This window comes from Leptidea sinapis, chromosome 19 (genome assembly GCF_905404315.1).
Source record: "Leptidea sinapis chromosome 19, ilLepSina1.1, whole genome shotgun sequence".
NCBI classification, from domain to species: Eukaryota; Metazoa; Arthropoda; class Insecta; order Lepidoptera; family Pieridae; genus Leptidea; species Leptidea sinapis.
This window is the reverse complement of record NC_066283.1, coordinates 4,892,176-4,910,046: the sequence shown is the minus strand read 5'-3', so window position 1 is coordinate 4,910,046 and position 17,871 is coordinate 4,892,176.

Sequence of the window (17,871 nt, the reverse complement as noted above, 5' to 3'; positions counted from 1 at the left end):
GCTAGAATGTGGGCCGGCTTGAAGTATTGCCGTGCTCTATTGATGACGCCCAGCAATTGGCAATCGCTCGAAATTTTGAGACCCAGTATTCCGATACTAGGCTTGGCTTTTAGGGAAGTGTTATCGAAGAGCGGTGATACAACAAATGGGGTTTTTTTAGTGGTAAACGCGCAAACTTGAGTTTTCTGGGGGTTAAATTGGACAACGTTCAATTTACCCCATTCCGCGACCTTCTCGAGAGAGGACTCGATAGAAGACACAAGTTTCTCCCGGCAATGGTCGTCGTTTTCCCGAGAGAGACCTGCATGGCCCGTGTATACGTGTCATCACAGGTGCTGTCGTCTGCATATCAATAATATGTTGGACACCTCCAACATACATTGCTATGCAGAAGAAACAGCGTGGGAGATAGCACACAGCCTTGGGGCACTGAGGCGTTCACGGGCTTGGGATTCCAGCAAAAACCATCGACAACGACTTGTATGCTGCGCCCAGTGAGGAAGCTTGAAGTCCACTTGCATAAGCTCTCGGGAAGCCCAAAAGATGGAAGTTTTGAAAGGAGCACCTTGTGCCATACACGATCAAAGGCCTTCGCATATCCAGGCTAACTGCCAGGCCTTCCGGCTTGCTTTCAATAGCTGCCGCCCATCTTTGTGTCAGGTATTCCAGAAGATCACCTGCCGACCGACCATGGCAAAATCCGTATTGTCGGTCGTTGATCAACTGGTGAACCTCTAGGTATACCAAAAGCTGGCGGCTTATTATGCTCTCCATGATTTTGGAGAGCAGGGAGGTAATAGCAATAAGCCTGTAGTTTGCCGGATCCGAACTGTCTCCTTTTTTGGATCGGATGGACAAGGGCTGACTTTCATGAGTCATCCCTGACGAATTCACATACGCCTTTGGAATAAGAGTACCGGAATAAACGCGTTAGCACCGGCGTCAACTCAGGGGCACACGTTCTAAGCACGATTGGAGAAATGCCATCCGGCCCGCTCGACTTCTGTACTGTACTTCAGGCATAGAGCTCTGACACCGCGGGATGGTCGGCAGTGTCGTTCCGTCATTCCTCATGTGCGGCATGGACGGCTCGTTGAAGTTACCAAGAGCAGCTTTCGACAACGACAACGACCAGAACTTGCGTGTTCCGGTCGGGTTACTGGAAAGCTGCTCGCCGATTTTGACGACGTGCCTTGATTTTGCACGGGCGATTTGCCGCTTAAAAAATCTGTAGGCACGGTTATATTTCCTCTCAAGAATTTTGCAGTTCGGATCCTTTGTGCTCAGCGCCGCAACCCAAGTTCAATACGCCTGTTTTTTGCAGTCAAATGTTGCTTTAACTGACGCATCGAATCAGGGCTGTGATCTGCCACCGATCGGTACTACAGAGTTTGGTATAAAAATATCCATGCCATGCAGTATCACATTAACTACTGCACCGGCGCAGGCACTAGGATCATCCGAAGGAATACAAACCTTGCCCCAAGAACCCGCTTACAAAAAAGGAACGCATCCTATCTAAATCTGCTGACTTGTAGTGCCAAATGTGGCGGGTCACTAGTGGTCTGCGACGTTGGCGTCGGATGGGCACTACACTTTTCGAGGAGGTTCCGAGAGGGGCGTCGACACATACCTGGTAACTATCGGGATGTGTAGTCAGCAGAAGATCTAATAAGGAAAGCATGTGGCTATCCACATCCGGGAGCCACGTTGGCGACTCAACCAATTGGGACAGACCATACGCCAATGCAAAATTATGCACAGATCACCCTGCGTAGTCTGTGGTACGAGATCCAAGCCATTCGGCATTGTACCCGTTGAAATCACCCAAGACTACGATTTCAGCGGAGGAGATCTGTGCAAGCACGTCGTCAATTGCCGCTTGAACGCTGCGCATGAGATGATCGGTTTCTACGTTACCACTATGGGACCTGTAGACACGCATATATGCGGACGCGGTCCTCTAAATCTACGCGGAGCTAGAGAGTAGACAGGCCCCTAACCTCAAAATTGCCGAGACGGCGACAGCAGATATCCTCCCTAACGTACACACATACCCCAGCATGAGGCAAAAAAAGTGCTCAATTTTGTAGCCGGGGTACGTTAAATATGACGTATCGCTAGGTCGAGATATCTGCTTCTGCGTAAGGAAACACTAGGCTGGCTACGCCGTCTCAAGGTGGTGGTGGACGTCGTTTAAATTGGAGTGAATTCCCCTGATGTTACAAAAGTCCACATTAAGCGTGGAGCGGGGTGCCATGGTGTTGCTGCCCTGTTTGTCCTGTGACATACGCGGTACTGTGCCCTCCCCAGAATACGAGGGGCACCCCGAGCGCGTATGCTCGGGGAGGGATTCTCCGGCTCTGCTAGAGCCGTTACCCTCCTGAGGTAACATCTCTTGTAGGACTTTTGCCCTGTACTTTCTCCGGGGCGTAAAAAGAATAGGGGAGTCCCAGGCCCATGGGTGTCGTAAGAGGCGACTAAGGGCTTTTTAGAAGTGGGAGAGTCACGCTGCCGTCTTATGACGTCAGCACAATCGGGCCAGACTCGTCCGGGTTAATTACCACACTCGCACAGAATACCGGCGTGAAGTAGCGGCTTAGTGCCGCTATGTTTCGCATAGGTTAGTGTCGAGGACCGGAGGCCATCCCTTCCCCCCCCCCCCCCCACACAAATTATGAGAGCGGTCCGTAAAAAGATATTACCCCAGGAGGGTACCAGCTCTACCAGAGCCGGAGAATCCCTCCCCGAGCACTCTCGCTCGGGCCGCCCTTCGTATTCTGGGGTGGGCACTGAACCGCGCATGACCGAGGACAAACGAGGCAGTAACACCACGGCACCTCGCTCCACGCTCAACGTGGACTTTTGCAATGTCAGGGGAATTCACTCCAATTTAATCGCCGTCCACCACCACCTTGAGACGGCGCAGCCGGCCTTGTGTTTCCTTACGGAGACGCAGATATCTCGACCTAGCGATACGTCATATTTAACGTACCCCGGGTACAAAATTGAGCACAACTTTTTGCCTCATGCCGGGGTATGTGTGTACGTTAGGGAGGATATCTGCTGTCGCCGTCTCGGCAATTTTGAGGGTAGGGACCTGTCTACTCTCTGGCTCCGCGTAGATTTAGACGACCGAGTCCGTATCTATGCGTGTGTCTACAGGTCCCATAGTGGTGACACAGAAACCGATCATCTCATGGGCTGCGTTCAAGCTGCAATTGACGTCGTGCTTGCACAGATCCCCTCCGCTGAAATCGTGGTCTTGGGTGATTTCAACGGGCACAATGCCGAATGGCTTGGATCACGTACCACAGACTACGCAGGGTGATCTGTGCATAATTTTGCATTGGCGTATGGTCTGTCCCAATTGGTTGAGTCGCCAACGCGGCTCCCGGATGTGGATAGCCACATGCCGTCCTTATTAGATCTTCTGCTGACTACACATCCCGATGGTTACCAGGTCTTTGTCGACGCCCCTCTTGGAACGTCCGACCATTGCCTGGTCAGGAGTGTAGTGCCTATCCGACGCCAACGTCGCAGACCACCAGCGACCCGCCGCGTTTGGCACTACAAGTCAGCAGATTGGGATAGGATGCGTTCCTTTTTTGCATCCTACCCTTGGGGCAAGGTTTGTTTCTCTTCGGATGATCCTAGTGCCTGCGCCATTGCAGTAGGCGATGTGATACTGCAGGGCATGGATATTTTTATACCAAGCTCTGTAGTACCGATCGGTGGCAGATCACAGCCCTGGTTCGATGCGTCAGTTAAAGCAGCATCTGACTGCAAAAAACAGGCGTATCGAACTTGGGTTGCGGCGCTGGGCACAAAGGATCCCAACTGCAAAGTTCTTAAGAGGAAATATAACCGTGCCTCCAGATTTTTTAAGCGGCAAATCGCCCGTGCGAAGTCTAAGCACGTCGTCAAAATCGGCGAGCAGCTTTCCAGTTACCCGACCGGAACACGCAAGTTCTGGTCGTTGTCGAAAGCTGCTCTTGGTAACTTCAACCAGCCGTCCATGCCGCCGGTGCACATGAGGAATGACACCCTGGCCCATACGGCAAAAGAGAAAGCCGAGCTCCTGTGCGCTCTTTTCGCCTCCAACTCGACTCTTGACGACAACGGAAAAACACCGCCGACCATCCCGCGGTGTCAGAGCTCTATGCCTGAAGTACAGTTCAGACAGAAAACTGTTAGGCGAGCTCTGTTTTCGTTGGACGTCAGGAAGTCGAGCGGGCCGGATGGCATTTCTCCAATCGTGCTTAGAACGTGTGCCCCTGAGTTGACGCCGGTGCTAACGCGTTTATTCCGGCACTCTTATTCCAAAGGCGTAGTCCCTGACTCATGGAAGTCAGCCCTTGTCCATCCGATCCAAAAAAAAGGAGACAGTTCGGATCCGGCGAACTACAGGCCTATTGCTATCACCTCCCTGCTCTCCAAAATCATGGAGAGCATAATTAGCCACCAGCTTTTAGTATACCTAGAGGGTCACCAGTTGATCAACGACCGACAGTACGGGTTTCGCCATGGACGGTCGGCAGGTGATCTTCTGGTATACCTAACACATAGATGGGCGGCGGCTATTGAAAGCAAGGGGGAAGGCCTGGCAGTTAGCCTGGATATAGCGAAGGCCTTTGATCGTGTATGGCACAAGGCGCTCCTCTCAAAACTTCCATCATTTGGGCTTCCCGAGAGCTTGTGCAAGTGGACCTCCAGCTTCCTCACTGGGCGTAGCATACAGGTCGTTGTCGACGGATATTGCTCGAACCCGAAGCCCGTGAATGCTGGAGTGCCCCAAGGCTGTGTGCTATCTCCTACGCTGTTTCTTCTGCATATCAATGATATGTTGGACACCTCCAACATGCATTGCTATGCAGATGACAGCACTGGTGTATACTGGTGATACACGGGCCATGCAGGTCTCTCTCGGGAAATCGTCGACCAGTGCCGGGAGAAACTTGTGTCTTCTATCGAGTCCTCTCTCGAGAAGGTCGCGGAATGGGGTAAATTGAACCTTGTCCAATTTAACCCCCAGAAGACTCAAGTTTGCGCGTTTACCACTAAAGAACCCCATTTGTCGTATCACCGCTCTTCGAGAACACTTCTCTTAAAGCCGCGCCTTGTATCGGAATACTGGGTCTCGAAATCTCGAGCGATTGCCAATTCCGTGGCCATCTGGAGGGCAAAGCCAAATTGGCTTCGAAGAAGCTGGGCGTCATCAATAGAGCACGGCAATACTTCAAGCCGGCCCACATTCTAGCGCTCTACAAAGCGCAGGTCCTGCCACACATGGAGTATTGCTGTCTTCTCTGGTCTGGTGCACCCCAGTATCTGCTCGATCCATTTGACCGCGTGCAACGTAGAGCAGCTCGAATTGTCGGGGACTCAGTGCTCTGTGAACGGCTGGATCACTTGGCGTTGCGTAGAGACGTCGCTTCATTGTGTGTCTTCTACCGCATTTATCACGGGGAGTGTTCCGAAGAGCTGTTTAACCTGATTCCTGCCGCCGAATTTCACCATCGCACGACACGCCACAAGTTAGGATATCATCCCCACCATCTGGATGTGTGGCGGTCCTCCACAGTGCGTTTTTCAAGAAGCTTTCTCCCTCGTACTACAAAGCTGTGATATGAGCTTCCTTGTGCGGTGTTTCGGGGACGATACGACATGGGTACCTTCAAAAAAAGCGCGTACACCTTCCTTAAAGGCCGGCAACGCTCTTGTGATTCCTCTGGTGTTGCAAGAGAATGTGGGCGGCGGTGATCACTTAACACCAGGTGACCCGTACGCTCGTTTGTCCTCCTATTCCATAAAAAAAAAAAAATAGGACCGCTTTCATAATCTTGTTGTGGGGGTGGGGGGATGGCCTCCGGTCCTCGACACTAATCTATGAAACGTAGCGGCACTGGGTCGCTACTTCACGCCGGTATTCTGTGCGAGTGTGGTAAGTAAGCCCGGACGAGTCTGGCCCGATTGTGCTGAAGTCAAAAGACGGTAGCGTGACTCTCCCTCTTTCAATAAGCCCGTAGTCGCATCTTACGACACCCTTGGGCCTGGGACTACCCTAATCTTTTTACGCCCCGGGGAAGCACAGGGCAAATTTTTAAAAACAAAATATATTATTACCGTATTTATGCTCAAAACTTTAAGGAAGCTTCCCAATTAGTCGATAGAGTGCAACGTGCGCACTATCCATGACTGAGCCATATTTTTGTGGAAAACGGATCGAAACATCGGCACAAGTTTATCAAGATACCATTCTTGAGAAAGTAGTGAAGCCCCTTAACAACACCATTTTCAATAACCAAGAATGGTCCTTCCAGCAAGACTCGGCGCTCGGTCTACGAAGTCTTGGTTAGAAACGTTTCGGACTTCATCAGAGCTGAAACCTGGCCGTCGTCTAGTCCCGATCTTAATCCGCGCTAATAGAAGCACGCACTCTTTCTCTCTTGATATTGTAGCCAATAGAGACTACTTCTAATCAGCTTTTTATATTTTAAATTGTTTTATATTTATGTGTTAAACCTAACACACTGTAAAAGTAATAAATGTTATTTGCAATTTAATTTTTTTTTCCTTGTTACAGTATTTATGGCAAGACTAGGTATATTCATTGTATGAATGAGCATTACAACTTCACGTTTAAAAAGAAAGAAATTCAATTCGGCTCTTTTTCACGTACGGCGAGTGTTCTGGCCGCACACGCTCACTGGCCAGAACACTTCGGATTCGGGCCTAATAGTCCAGTGACAGAGGCAAGCTTGTTTCTGACTTTGTCAATATGTCAGTACACTAACTAACAATCTGTCTAACTATGTGTAAATATACTAAATTTTTCAATGCAGTAATGAACGTAAGTACTTTGCAATTTGATAACAGACAGTGTTCCGTTACTTTGTCATGGATTCCGTTATGAGAACCTAACCAAACTCTCACCAAACTATCTTTGAAGTATTTGCTTTCCAATAAAAAAAGAATCATCGAAATCGGTTGGCGCGATATTGAGTTATTCGTAAATTTATTATCCACTTTGCTATACGTATGCTTAGCAAAATTTAAGACTTGGTTTTCTCATGGATTCCACTGTCTGATCTGGACCAAATTACAATGGGACCATTCGGGGAGCACCAGCTTTCAAATAAAAAAGAATTATCAAAATCGGTTCACACAGTCGAAAGTTTTGAGGTAACAAACATAAAAAAAATACCGACGAATTGAGAACCTTTTCCTTTTTTGAATTCGGTTAAAAAGATAATGTAAAGTAAAAGATAATGTAACAGTGGCTGGGACTTTATTTTAACAGTGTGTTATACATTTACCCTTAAAGCTATTATGTATCTTATGAGGCCTACTAGAATTAGTTACAAGCAATCCCTTATTTCTAGTGTTATAATAATGAAAATCACTATTAAGAGCAAAAAAGTGACGATTTTTGTGAACGTATATTAAATTTTCATAAATATACTGAGAATGAACAGTCATAATATTTATTTCTTTAAATTTTTCTTTGAGAGACTGTCTATAACCAAGCTGATATATTATAGCATAATATATAACTATCAAAATTCAGAAATTAAATACATCAATTCAGGTGTTATTTCTTTATCGTTAACGGAAATAGATAAACATGTCGATTCATTTCATTTTTTTTTTCAACTTGCTTTAATTATATTTAATTTATTTATTAATGACGTACTACGAAGTAGGTACGACTGAAAATCTTCAGATCTGTCACACAACCAGTTTAATGGTACAAAATGATTTGGATAATTTTTATAACACTGTTTTCATAATTCCATAAATCTAAATATTAAAAAATGTATGCTTATAACTTTTCCATTTAAGTCTAACATTACAAACTCAAATTACCACATAAATAATGACATCGAGAGAGTCGCAAAGGTGTGTGATCTAGGCAATTTCATCGACAGCAAACTGGCATTCAAATCTCACATCACATACATTACAGCGAAGGCCTCTCGTATGCTTGGCTTCATACTGAGGATAAGTAGAGATCTAAAGAAGTTGTTATATATTTTAAAGTGACAACCCTCACTTCACTCATTAATACACAAATAAAAATTGAAAACAAAATTTTATGAACGATGCGGGACTCGAACCCACGGGCTCTGGGGTAGAGATTTCAAATATATTTTACTAAGCATCTTAAATATGTTTACCTACCTACCTCACTTGAAAATCGTCGAACAGAGCGAGAATTTTGTACAAAAATGTCATATACATTTTTGTACAAAATTCTCAACGATTTTACATACTCTCCATTTTTTTTTTTTTTTTTTGAGAGGAGGAAATACTGTTACGTATTTACGCCCCGGAACGGGGCGTAATATGTCGGACTCGAGTGTCCGCGTAAGCGGACACCCCATACCGACTAAAACCTCCTCTGTGCTGTTAGCAGCTCTCCATTTTTGTTATGCAATATTTACTTCAGATATACTAAGGTACAACTAACAAGTACTTAATATGTTCAAAATACTTTTATATATCGGGCATGTAATAAGTATAAAGCAAAATTTAATAATATTGATTCACATACTTTTTCGAGCACACAGCTTAAGCTATATATTAGAGAATACTTGTATTTAAACAATAAACATATTAATATAATATTTTTAAAGTGATAACCCTCACTTCTAGGATTAATAGATTAAATTTGAAAAACAAAATTATATGAACACAAGAAGACACAACCTGAGAGTTGAACAAAGCAAACATAATTTTATAACGAGGTGGTACTCGAACGGTTAGCTCAGTTGGTTAGAGCACTGGCATGGAACGCCGGAGGTCGTGGGTTCGAAACCCGCATCGTTCATAAAATTTTGTTTTTCAAATTTAATTGAATACTTGTATTTGTAATTTCATTTATGTAAGCAAATAATCCGTTTATTTTTTTTCTTCTTAAGATTTGTAAGTTTTCTTTCTTTATCCTCTTTTTTGACTGCTCACATGATATGTAAATTAGAGGAAAGTTTATTGGCGTGTGTACAATCTTTGTTTCTCAATCAATGTTTTAAATACTGTTTGTTTCCCAAATATCAATAAATAAGTCATCTAGTAAATAAAAATAGCGGTGAAGTGATTGTGAAACGCAATCTGTTTTTATCTGGAACTTTTATGTAGCCATTAATTTATCTAGCCTATAAAAATCTGCCACTTTACTTGGACATTGTGAAACATCCCTAATTAAAGAAATAATTGCCTCTCAATAATATATTCTTTACAATGTTATGTATGTACATAGGACATAAGTGAATTTTCTAGAAACTATCATACCAATAATGTTAACACTTGGTACAACACACACACACACATACTCACGCCTTGTTCCCGTCGGGGTAGGCAGAGACAATAGAATGCCATTTGCTTCTATCTTTACAAACCTCACGCGCTTCCTCTACATTCATTACTCTTTTCATCCATGCTCGCCGGTTGCAGGTGCTTCGGACCTCTCCTTTTCTCAAAACGTCCCCAATTTGATTGACGAATGTTCTACGAGGTCTCCCGCGACCGGCTTGCCCACACACACTTGCCTTATATATTTGATGCGTCATTCTTTCTTCACTCATTCGCTCCACGTGTCCAAACCATTTAAGCATTCCTTTTTCAGTCCTTGTCACAACATCCTCTTTCAAACCACAGCGCGCTCGTATTACCGCATTCGGAATTCTATCAGTCAGTCTTACCCCACACATACTACGCAGTGATCGCATCTCAACTGCGTTAATTCTGCTTTTATGCTTCTTCTGCCATACCCAACTCTCGCTTCCATACATTCGCATTCAGCCATTCGCGCTTCTATTGGCATAGTCTTACCGTTTATAAAGGCATGCAGCGCTCCATTCACACAATTTCCCGCAGTCACTCTCCTTTCAATATCACCTTCATATCTTCCATCTCTTGTAAACATGCTACCCAAATATACGAATTCTGTAACTTGTTCTACCCTTTCATCTTCAATCGTGATAGTACACTCAGTCAACCATTCATGCTTCTCAAATACCATCACTTTCGTCTTTCTTGCATTTACTTTCAAACCTCTCTCTTTAAAGCTCCCGTTCAAACAGTCAATCATTTGTTGCAACTCATTTACCGATGATGAAAAAATGACTTGATCATCGGCGTACAAGAGGCACTTAATACACAACCTTCCATATTGATTCCACATTGCATTTCTCTCACATCATTCATGAATTCATCTATCCATGAATAGGTTGAACAACCAAGGCGACGCTACACAACCCTGTCTCACACCTTTGGAGATATCAAACCAGCCCGTATAGGCACCATTAACACGAACACAGGCTTGAGAATCCCTGTACAGAGATTTCAGAGCCCTTATCAGAAAATTGTCCACCCCATACATAGATACGACCTTCCATAATTCCTTTCTATTCACCCTATCATATGCCTTTTCGAAGTCTATGAACGCGCAATATACTTTCTGGTTTTTTGCCAGACATTTTTCAGTGATGCAGCGTAAGGAAAAGACTTGATCCGTACATCCCATTCCCTTCCGAAATCCCGCTTGCACATCCCATACCTTGTCATTAGTCACATTCATTACTCTTTCAATCAATATTCTGGCGTACACTTTTCCAACAACACTAAGAAGGCTAAGCCCGCGATAATTTTGACATTCCTGCTGCTAGCCTTTGCCTTTATAAATTGGGACAAACACTGCCTTCGTCCAATCGTCTGGAACTTGGCCCTGTTTCCAACATAAATTAAAATCCTCATAAATTAAAGTCCATCGCCAGCCTTCAATATTTCAGTCGTCACTCGATCATACCCAACAGACTTTCCCGACCTCATACTTCTTAACGCTTTCATAATTTCATCCAAACCTATTTCATCACTCGGGTCCACAAACATATCTATTATCTCTTCTTGCTCTTTTTCACTTACATCTTTCTCGTATAAGCTCTCAAAATAATTCTTCCAGCACTCTAGTATCATACTTTCTTCATATATGACCTCACCTTGTTCATTCCTAATCAGTTTCATAGATGAATTTATATTTGTTCCCCGCGCTTCACGAGTTTCCAAAACAGTTTTATATTATCTCGGAAACTTGCGCCGAATTTTTCCTTATATTTCACCCTTTTCTCATTCCTTTTCTTCTCTATACATTCTTTAACTTTCGCTTTCACGCATCTTTATTTGTCCTTGATTTCTTTAACATTATCTTCATTCATACCGCCACTCGCTCTATTTGTTGCTTCTATTGCCAAGACATCCAGCCATGCTTTTTTCTTTTCCTCAACCATTCTTCTAGTTTCATCATCCCACCAGTCGGCATTTTGCCACGTGTACATATGTATCATCTTATGCTGAAACCACGTATTCATCACAGACAGACCCATCTCCACACATATATCTAACAAGTATACGCCGTTGTCATTCACACTCTTATCCCCAAACGTCCCAAGCACATTTTCATACCCATCACGCTTCACTCCAACCCTTGCATTGAAATCTCCAAGCATGACAATACGTTCATTCAACTTACGCAATAACAAAACCTCTCTCGTTTGTTCCCAAAATTCTTCTCTTACCGCCTTACTATGGGAAGAGTCCGGAGCGTATACACCTACCAAAAATAGAAGTGTCAGACCTACTTTCAATCGGACCCAGATAAGGCGCGGACTTACGCACTCATACTCTCGCATGCATTCTGACATTCGCTCTGAAAGAAGTATACCGACGCCTTTACTGCCATGTTCTTCATCTGGAACTCCCGACCATATTTCTGTGAACGGGCCGCGCGTCAGTATCTCTTTCCCTTTACGTTTTGTCTCATTCACACACAGCACATCTAATTTTCTTTCATTCATTAACTCGTAAATTTCATCCAGTTTCTCATTCATTCCTCCTCTAACATTCAACGTCGCAAAACGGCATTCCGATGCCCACTTTCCGCCCCAGCGAGAACAATTTGGACTTAGGTTTTGGCGTGATGTATGGCGAATATCGTTGCCGCCTACAGCAGTTCGATTCAGGCTGGCAACGCGATCACACTTGCCGCGTTATCTGTCCTCCTTCGAATATTTTTATTACCTGCGTTATCGCACTATCTGCTCAGGCCACCCGGGCTAGCTATTGTTATCGCGCGCTATTGTTCGGGACTCTTTGAGTCTCGCCTGTAACGTTCCTTCGCGGAACGTAGCTTAGTTATTATCTGTGTTAATTACCCGGTTTTACGATCGTGTTAGTTAGCACCTGTGCTGTGTTTCGCGATTCTGCACGCTAATCGTGTGTGTTTGTGAGTGTTGCAGATCGTGCCGTGTGTGTCTTCTCCGTGGGGGCCTGCACAGCGTGCATCGGGGTTCCGGCCCAGCCTGTCTACATCCAGCAAAGCTAAGTCTTAGGCTTAATTATTATTATTAATTTCTTTTAATTTTGCATACTTTATTATTATTAATATTATTTAGTAATGTGCAAGTGTACAACTTAACTATAGTTGTTCACTTAATTATTATATTCCCCCTCTGCCTGACTCGGGCAGCGGGGGTTGTTGCCCGCTCAACCTGTTATAAAATATGACAACCATGGCTTCACCAATGGTTGCCGACGAGGGCTTTTACAGCGCTCTACTTGATAGGTTCCTTACGGAGAAGATCGCTCCGCTGATGATAGAAACGATCAACGAGACAGTGGATGCCGCTATTAAAGCGAAATCCAGCAAATATAACTCGTCATCCGACGAAATGGAATTAGGAAATGACTCCGACGCAAGCTCCGTGGCCTCGGTCAAACCGAGAAAGGTGATCACCCGATCAGCCCGCCCGCCTGTCCTTCAGGCGTACTTTGACGCGCAGGCGACCCCTAAGGTCCCCGCGGTCAGCCCTGACCGCACGGAAGCCCCTCAGGCTTCCAGTGCTTCACCGGCCCAGCCGGAAACCGCTCTACCGTCGAGAGCGGAGAGTGTCGCGTCGGATGCTGACGGCTTCATCACCGTCAGTCGCAAGAAGAAGTGCGGTCGCGAATCGCCTTCTCTTGATGGCACACCCGCCAAGAAAGCCGCGGCCACGAGTGGCTCCACTCCCGCGTCCGCGCCCGCGCCCGCTAAAGCCCGCGTACCGCCTCCGGCCAAGCGCCCGCCTCCTATTTTTATAGGAGACCGAGGCCGCTGGTTAGTTATCAAAAATAGGATCCCGAAGACGCTCTTCTTCCAGGCGAGGGCGTACCAATCTCTCATCAAATTAGAGACCAGAGAGGTAGCGGACCACCGCGCCCTGACATCTCTTCTTAGAAAGCTGAGTGTGGGTTTCCACACGTACGCCCTGCCTGAGGAGAAGCGTCTGAGGGTCGTTATTAGGAACGTCCCCAGAGAGTAAGACGAAGCCGACATTCTGTCGGACCTCAAAGAGCAGGGTTACCCTGCACACGAGGTGCACCGTATGCGCGGAACCACCAACAAACAACCATTTAACATGGTTCTCGTCGTCCTTGACCTCACGCAAGAGGAAAAGGAAGTTTTTAATATTAAATCGGTTTGCTCCCTTCAGGGCATCCGGGCCGAAGCTCCTCGCAACCGCGGGGGGCCTGGTCAGTGTCACAGATGCCAGTTATACGGGCACTCGGCACGCAACTGCGAACACACCCCGAGGTGTGTGAAGTGCCTCGGAAAACACGGCACGCCGGAGTGCCCTCGACCAGCGCAATGCGCGGAGCCCCCGGCCTGCGTCTTGTGCGGGGAGAAGGGGCACCCCGCGATCTATCGCGGGTGTCCCAATGCACCCAAACACAAGCGTCACCCAGGGCGCCGCCAGCCGCAAGGCAGAGCAGAGAAGGTGGAGTTCACTCCGACCTTCAAACCTGCGCCGCCTCCGAAGGTAAACGCCTGGGCGAGGTCTCCTCCGGCTGCCAACGCTGCCACAGAGGCCACTCTCGCGGCCCCCGCGCCCCTCCGGCCACCGCTAGCGTCCCGCCCGGCGGCGTCGGTCCCGCGACAGAGGCCACCGGCGCCCGCGTCCGCGGCAACAGGTAACAAAGGCGGCAGCACCTTTGCCTTCATGTTCGAACTGTCAGAGCTGTTCGACATTGATGAAATCACAGCCCTGGCCAGCAGGCTCGATGCTGTCCGGGACGACCCGCCATCGCTCCTGCAAGTTATGGCAGACAACGGCAAAATATTCCGTGCCCTCACCGATATAGGGCGAAAGTATAAAAACATTCGCGATGCCTAATTACGTAAGCGGACGGGTTAAACCACATACGCTCCGTATAGCGTATTTTAACGCCCAAGGCCTTAAGCCTCAACTAGACTTGGTGAAGGAGTTCGCTCACGAACATCAATTAGACCTATTCTTAGTGCAAGAGACATTTCTAAAACCACGTATACGCGATCCGCGTATCGCGAATTATAACTTAGTCAGGAATGATCGCACCACCCGTATGGGCGGCACCCTCACTTATTTTAGAAGGTCTCTACACTGTATACCTATAGATCCTCCGGTCCTCACTAACATCGAGTCCTCTGCCATCCGGGTCAGTATGGCGAATCACCAGCCGATCACTGTTATTTCAGCTTATCTTCCGCCCAACAAACTAGTATTATACACAGATATAGAAGCATTACTCGGCCACGGGGCCACAGTCATAGTGGGCGGCGATCGTAACGCCAAACACTCCAGCTGGAACAGTAGAGACACAAATAGAAACGGAATCTTATTAGATTCGCTGACAGACACGCTGAACTTTTCAGTAATAGCACCCGACGAACCAACACATTATCCGGATAACGTCGCGCACCGACCCGACATTCTAGACGTTGCGTTACTTAAGAACGTAACGCTCAATGTAAATTCAATCGAGGTTTTTCACGAATTAGAGTCAGACCACCGGCCCGTCGTCCTAAATCTAGGCCCACCGGTTAACTTTCAACCACCGACGAAAACAGTGATCGACTGGCAACGGCTGGAAAAGGATCTCGAGTCTATCAAGTCCGACGACCTTGACCTTATACCGGACGTCATCGACTCGGTCGACACGGCTCACAGTGCTATCTCTCATGTGACATATACAGAATAGGATCAAGGCCTGCTCCAGGCAGGTTCCGACGATGCAACCGCATCGCCTAAACCTGCCTCCAGAGGTCAGGAACTTACTCACACAGAAGCACAGAGCAACTAGACTTTACGATAGGTATCCGTCGGTCGAGAATAGGCGCCACCTTCGCTACCTACAGCGGGTGGTACGGGAACGTATCGCGGAACTCTGCGGCGAACGTTGGGACCGCTTGCTCGGCAACTTAAAGCCATCACATGTGGCTTTCTGGAAGCTGCCTCGCGCGTTCAAACAGGAGCCGCCCACTGTCATGCCTCCTTTGGACAGACCGGGACTGCAGCCGGCGCTCGATGACGATGAGAAGGCTGAATGCCTCGCCGATAGTCTCGAGAGTCAGTGCTCTCCAAACAGCAGCCGACCCGACACACGTTGACGAAGTTGATCGTGAAGTTGAACGTCGCTCCGCTCTGAGCCCTTCAGGCGATGTAATAAAACCCACCTCTTACGAAGAGGTGAAGCAAATCATTAAGGAGCTTCACTCCAAGAAGGCCCCGGGGCCCGACACTATAAACAATAGGGTTCCTAAAATCCTACCCTCGACTCTTATTACTTTATTGGTTACCATTTTTAATATTCTATTGTCTAATAGCGCGTTCCCCGAACAATGGAAGGATTCCATTGTTATCGGTATCCCAAAACCCAATAAACCTAAAGCTAATCCGAGTAGCTATAGGCCTATTAGTTTAATTAACTCGATCGGGAAACTTTACGAAAGATTAATTCTCGCGCGTCTTAATCATTACATCGCGGAGCTCAACCTGATACCCGACATACAGTTCGGATTCAGAACCGCTCACTCGTGTCCCCAGCAGGCTCACCGACTCACCGAGTACATTCTCGTACGGCGTAAACTTCACGCTACCACGGCAGCCGTGTTTTTCGATGTCGCGAAGGCATTCGACAAGGTATGGCACAACGGCTTAGTATTCAAGCTGTATCAACTGGGAGTGCCAGACAGGCTCGTGCGCATCATACGAGCCTACTTTACTGATCGCTCCTTCCGATATCGAGTAGAGGGCACCCTATCCTCACCCAGACCCATCAGGTCTGGCGTGCCACAGGGTTCAGTCCTCTCTCCCACTCTTTTCTCGCTCTTCTCGAGCGACATTCCCAAGTTTCCGAGTGTCCAGCTCGCTCAGTACGCTGACGATACGGCACTCTACTTTGGCTCCGCTCTATTGAACCGCTCAACCTTGAGCAGGAACATTAAAGTGCTTCAAGCCGCCGTCGATGAACTAGGCAACTGGTTCAGAAAATGGCGGATTGAAGTGAACCCCACCAAGAGTGCAGCGGTACTCTTCGGTAACGCGAATAGCATCCGCGCTAAAAAACGACCGACCGACGTCATTAAATTGTATGAAACACCCATACCGTGGGTGAAGGATTACAAATACTTAGGAGTCACGTTCAACAGCAATATGAACTTCAAGAAACATATTGATACGGTATGCAATAGAGCCCGATTAGTCCTCAGTCGCCTTTATCCACTTGTGTGTGGGCGAAGCAAACTCCCGCTCAAACACAAAGTGACACTGTACAAAACCATCGTACGGCCCATACTGTCATACGCAAGCGTGGTTTTCGCGCACACCCGACCGAGCTACTTACGTCGTTTGCAAGTAGTTCAAAATAAATTCACGCGCATGGCTACCGGAGCCCCGTGGTTCATCCGAAACGTTGACCTTCACCGCGACCTAGAGCTTCCGACGATAGCTCAACACTTTAAAGAGATCTCGCGACGCTTCTTTGACAAGGCGCCTAACCATCCCAACATCTTGGTTAGGAAGGCATGCGGGTACACCCCCCTTCACCATAGTCTCAACCCAATAAGACGTCCCAGACACGTAACGGTAGACCCGGATGACGACATCACCATCGCGAACGCGACACCGACACAAACACCGACACAGACACGCACACACCACCTTCGCAGGCGTAGGCGCGGTCAACTACCGCAAACCACTGGCACTCGTCACTCTGACGATGGCCAGCGGCCCGCACCCTAGATACACCACACATTGTTTTGATACCCGACGAGACGTTAGTCCTCGTCCTGTAATCGTTTCACTACACTCACTCACACACGGACTGACATACACCACTTACACAACCACAAACACTCTCCACAAACAGACACAAACACAAACATACATGCACACTAACATTTACACTACTTACACACATACAAACATACATACAATCATAAACACATACACACACACTTACATGCATTACACAAAACATCACCACACTCGCCGGCGAGTGTGTTCTTATCACCTTTTCATCTTTCATCTTCATTTTCATTCTCTCTCCTTCCCACAAGCACACAGCCGGTCTGAGGTTCGAGTCTCCTTAGGAGACGCCCCGCGACTGTTGTTGCGTAGTCTTTGGGCCTCCACGGCTTACGTCCTACTTCGCTGTGAAAGCCAGGGCTGCTAACAGCACAGAGGAGGTTTTAGTCGGTATGGGGTGTCCGCTTACGCGGACACTCGAGTCCGACATATTACGCCCCATTTCGGGGCGTAAATACGTAACCGTATTTCCTCCTCTCAAAAAAAAAAAGCCGCCTACAGCTGTTAGGTTGCTCCCCCCAGAATACGAGGAGCAGCCTCGTCCTGCAGATACAGGAGGAGAAGGGGATTCTCCGGCTCTACCGGTACCCCCCTGAGGTACAGTTACAGTATTTTTTCCTACAGCCATGTTCCCGACGGTAATTGTTTGTTAGGCTGTATGATGTCTTTGGGGTTTGACAGCCAGCCCCTAAGCGGCGGGACAGAATGC